This window comes from Crocuta crocuta, unplaced genomic scaffold (assembly GCF_008692635.1).
Source record: "Crocuta crocuta isolate KB4526 unplaced genomic scaffold, BGI_CrCroc_1.0 scaffold51, whole genome shotgun sequence".
Taxonomy (NCBI): domain Eukaryota; kingdom Metazoa; phylum Chordata; class Mammalia; order Carnivora; family Hyaenidae; genus Crocuta; species Crocuta crocuta.
This window is the reverse complement of record NW_027527624.1, coordinates 3,109,854-3,114,871: the sequence shown is the minus strand read 5'-3', so window position 1 is coordinate 3,114,871 and position 5,018 is coordinate 3,109,854. Positions and strand designations below refer to the sequence as shown.

Genomic DNA, 5,018 nt, shown 5'->3' with positions numbered 1-5,018 from the left:
ACTCTGTCTCTCTCCATCTGTCAAAAGTGAATCAATGTTTTTTAACCAAAATTTTTTAGAAGTTTAGGATTCTTAAAAACGTCATTAGCTCAACCAATATCTCACTTTTCCCTTTAATACTGTGTCTCCATCTAACTCCATAGACTATAGTGTTATCACATTTATAATGCTTTTTATCAGGCATTCATTTTCCTCAAGAAAGCAGAGAAATAGCAGGCCTCTTGTCTGTAAATATACACATCACAAAATACCACATTCTACTTTGGAATTCAATCACCGTGAGAACACTTTATTACTTAGGGAAGTGTGTTCCCCCACAGAAAAGTTGCTGATATATTCCAGGCATGTATCTATTCACCGACCAGCTCTTGCCCTGCAACTGAAAAAGAACTTCTTTCAGTTCTGTTGGAGATGAATATTTTTCTTGCTTATTGAAATAGAAGTGACTGAATGCCAACTGGCTTTCCACTTGTATGCCGTGTGTCATCATCCGGCAAGCAGTCGCGTGAGGCATATTGAATTTTCCTCATGGAGGGTCATGCCGTTCCTGTGTGTCTCTGTCTGAGGGGAGCGGTGCGGAACAAAAGAACAGATCATCAGGTGGCTTTTGTGATGTGTCCCGCTCCCTCTTCAGGTGTGGCAAAGACCATATTTTGGTTAGTGGTTTTATGTTGATCTGGCCTCAGTATGGGATAAATAAGTTTTCTTGGACAACTTGTCTGCGTTGACTATTAGTTTCTTTTGGTCTAGAAAAGCACTCAGAAAGAATAAAGGGGTGCCTGGGTGGCTCAGTCAGTTGGGCATCTGACTTCGGTTCAGGTCATCATCTCATGGTTTATGAGTTCGAGCCCCAAGTTGAGCTCTGTACCGACCTCTCAGACCTTGGAGCCTGCTTCGGATTCTGAGTCTCCCTCTCTCTCTGCCCCTCACCTGCTCATGCTCTGCCTCACTCTCTCTCAAAAATAAGTAATAAAATTTTAAAGTTTTCTATTTAAAAAAGAAAGAAAAGAAATTCGCTTTTCACTGACACATGGTGCTTTTCTGAGGTCTTTGTCTTCTTTTACCACATGCTTTGAGTAGATGAAAGTAATTCTTGATTTTTCATACACATTTTATTAGAAAAGTTTGAAAAAGAAAAAGATATCTTGTTTTTAAAGTGTCATTCGGACTTTGTTCGTTGAGGGGGGGGGGAGCTGTTTGCTTGGAAGAAAATAATAAAATTCCTGTAACCCTAACTTTTGCTTCTGTCTCCTTTAATGACTTGAATGATTTCCTGTCCTCATCAGCATGAAGGTANTGGCAGGGACAGTTTGGAACACTTATGAAGTTCGGTTGTACCAAAAGGAGGTATTTTAGCCCATATGATTAAATCATACATTTCCTGCTACATCAAGGTCATCCAGATATCTGGAGCAAATTGCATTTTGTTGTAGGTAAAAGCAAGCTGTCCCAAATTAGGTTTGATAGCACAGCATTAAGTGTCTGCAACCTTAGGGGTGTTTACTTTTTAGATTAAAATGCCTGGTAAAGACGTTTGTATATTTTCATTTACCATTTATTGCCTGTGAGTTGGAAGTCTATTCTCCTAAAATGTCTTTGGTTATAGGAGGGCAAATTCGGAGACACTGTCTGTTACTTTCTAGAGAAAATGAGTCCTTTATTTATATCATCAAGCCACTTCTGTCTCTAAATTGTTCTGCTAGTAATTGATACATTGTCCTTTAAAAGTGTTTATACTGTGAATGCTGTGTTGCTTTAAAAACAGTTAAGAAATACTTATGCACTTGGAATTCTGTTCCTTCAGGAGGGTAATTAAAAAGAGAGAGAAGGAGGGGCAGCTGGGGCTCAGTGGGCTGAGCATCTGACTCTTGATTTCGGCTTAAATCATGATCTCACGGTTCATGAGTTTGAGCCCCTCGTCAGGCTCTGTGCCGGGATTCTGTTTCCTTCGCTCTCTGCTTTTCTCTTTCTCTCTCTCTCTCAGAAAGAAAAACTTAAAAAGAGAGACAGAGAGAGAGAAGGAGGAAGGGAAAAAAGGCCGTCCTCAGAGTGTTTAAAGTTCAAGGGTTGGAGGTAAAAAAGCATGAAATGCAGAAAATAAAACAATGAGAGAAAAATGTTTAAGTGTTGAAATTCAGAGTACAGAGCTAACTGCATATCTGAGAAAGCCACAATCACCAGAAACTGAAGCCGCTTTCACAGCAAGGATTCAGAGGTGTTCAGGGTCCGAGAACCATTTGCATGAGAATGCAGGCACTTTTAAGGTGAATCACAATCCAGTGATTCTATACATTACTCAGTGTTCATCAAGATAAGTGTACTCTTAATTCCCTTCACCTCTTCCACCCATCCCCCCACCTACCTCCCCTCTGGTAACCACCACTTTCTGAGAGTCTGGTTTTAGGGAGTTTTGTCTCTTCTCTTTCCCTTTGTTCATTGGTTTCTTTTAAAAAAAAATTTTTTTAACATTTTTGTTTTTGAGAGACAGAGCACAAGCGGGGGAGGGGCAGAGAGAGAGAGGGAGACACAGAATCTGCAGCAGCTCCAAGCTCTGAGCTGTCAGCACAGAGCCCAATGAGGGACTTGAACCCACAAACTGTGAGAAAATGACCTGAGCTTAAGGCAGACTGAGCCACCCAGGTGCCCCTGTTCATTTGTTTCTTAAATTTCACATATGAGTGAAATCATATGGCATTTGTCTTTCTCTGACTGCCTTGTTCCACGTAGCATCATACCCTCTAGATCCTTCCAAGTTGTTGCAAATGGCAAGATCTGGTTCTTTTCTATGACCAAGTAATCACATCCTCTTTACCCATCCACCCATGGACAGACGCTTGGGATGGACCCCTGGCTTGTTTCCATCTCTCTGCTATTGTAAATAATGCTATAAACATAGGGTTGCATATATCTTTTCAACTTTCCAATTAAGTGTTTTTATTTTCTTTGGGCAAATACTCAGCAGTGGAATTACTGGATCATATGATGTTTCTATTTTTAATTTCTTGAAGAGGGGCGCCTGAGTGGCTCAGTCAGTTAAGCGTCCAACTTCGGCTCAGGTCATGATCTCACGGTTCGTGGGTTCGAGCCCCGCGTTGGGCTCTGTGCTGACTGCCAGCTCAGAGCCTGGAGCCTGTTTCAGATTGTGTATCTCCCTCTCTCTCTGACTCTCCTCTGCTCACGCTGTCTCTCTCTCTCTCTCAGAAAAAAATAAAACATTAAAAAAATTTTTTTTAAATTTCTTGAGGAACTTCCATACTATTTTCCGCAGTGGCTGCACCAATTTGTATTCCTACCAACAGTGCAAGAGGTTCCTATTTCTTCACATCCTTGCCAACTCTTGTTAGTTCTTGTGTTTTTTTATTTTAGCCGTCTGCCAGGTGTAGATATCTCATTGTGGTATCTAATGAGTGATATCTCAGTGTACTTTGAATTTGCATGCTCCTTAATGATCATTGATGTTGAGCATCTTTCCAGTGTTTGTTGATCATCTGTATGTTTTTTTTGAAAAATGTCTGTTCAGGTCCTCTGCCCATTTTTAATTGAATTCTTCGTTTTTGTCTTTGTTTTTTGTCTTGAGTTACATAAATTCTTTATATATTTTGGATACTAATAATCCCTGGCAGATACAGCTTTTGCAAATACCTTCTCCCATTCCGTACTTTACCCTTTTGTGTTGCAGATGGTTTCCTTCACTGTCCAGCATCTTTAATTTTGGTATAGTTCCAACAGTGCGATTTTGCTTTTGTTTTCCTTCCAGAGAAGATGTATCTGGAGAAAGATTTGTAGGGCTGATGTCAAAGAAGTTACAAGAATGCAGGTGCTTCTAACAATGCAGATTCCAGGGACACCCCCCCACACACATACTGATGATCTGTCAGAGGAGCTCGGAAGACCCAGGGATTTGCATGTTACCTGCTTCCCAAGAGGTGTCCCCACCAGCTGCCTGCCTCCCTGCCTCAGGCCTCTTCCCCTTCCCACCCACTTCCCCCAAGAGAGGCCAGAAGTTTTTGAAAAATGAAAATAAGATCCTATTATTTTCCTGCATAAAACTCTCCAGTGGCTTTCTGAAACATTTCGTAAAATTCAGTAAAATACTCTTGGGTTGCAAAGCAACGTGGGATGAAATCTTTGCCCACCTCTCCTCTCCAGCCCCCCTTTACATCATTCCCCCCTGCTTTCTGCTGGCCGGTGTTTGCCTGCCACAGACACCTTCTTTCATATCCTCGAACATAATAAACCTGCTTCTCCTTTAGGGCATTTGAACTTTGAATGAATGGAATGGGCCAAACTTGAGAGGGTATAATCAGAAAAGGGCTTAACTTTTCTCCCACCAGGCCTCTGAGCAATGTTGTGTTTTTTTTATTAATATTTATTTATTGAGAGAGAGAAAGAGAGAGAGAGACAGAAGGTGCATGCAAGCACAAGTGGGGGAGAGGCAGAGAGAGAGGGAGACACAGGATCTGAAGCAGCCTCAGGTTCCTTGCTGTCGGTGCAGAGCCTGATGCCAGGCTCGAACCCACCAACTATGAGATCATGACCTGAGCGAGTCAGACACTTAACCAACTGGGCCACCCAGGCGCCCCTCTGAGGATTGTTCTGCTGGCTTGCAAACAGGAAGTAACCAGGCCACGGTGATCTAATGTACAGTATGATGAATACAGACTATAACGTACTGTACAGTAATCATGTAATGTGATAAATGGCACTACAACAGCAATCATATTACAATATGTAAATATATCAAAGCAGCACGTTGTACACCTTAAATTTACACAATGTGATATGTCAAATTTGTCTGAGTAAAAAAGTGCTCTCCCGTTCCCGTTCAAGCTACGTCAGATAGTGCTTTTAGCATTCCGCTCGTTTTCTAAATAAAACAATGTCACCTCACCCCCAGCTTGTCCCTTCTCCCTGGCTCAGGTCGGGCCCTATGCTTAGAAATGGCAGGAGTCGGCAGCTCAGATGTCCTCGACCCCCTCCCTCCCCCCCGCCCCCCAGCTTTGTGTCCTCTCCTCCCA

At 42.1% G+C, this 5,018-nt stretch overlaps 1 long non-coding RNA gene across 1 annotated transcript; it reads right to left on the bottom strand.

Annotated features, from left to right (window-relative positions):
• Positions 1-284: 284 nt before the first annotated feature.
• LOC144238398 (uncharacterized) lies at positions 285-4,927 on the bottom strand. Its single transcript, XR_013337102.1, has 3 exons — positions 4,892-4,927; positions 3,665-3,768; positions 285-561 (listed from the first exon to the last, which is right to left on the bottom strand). It is a non-coding gene; the product is annotated as an uncharacterized LOC144238398 (long non-coding RNA).
• Between the last annotated feature and the right edge of the window lie 91 nt (positions 4,928-5,018).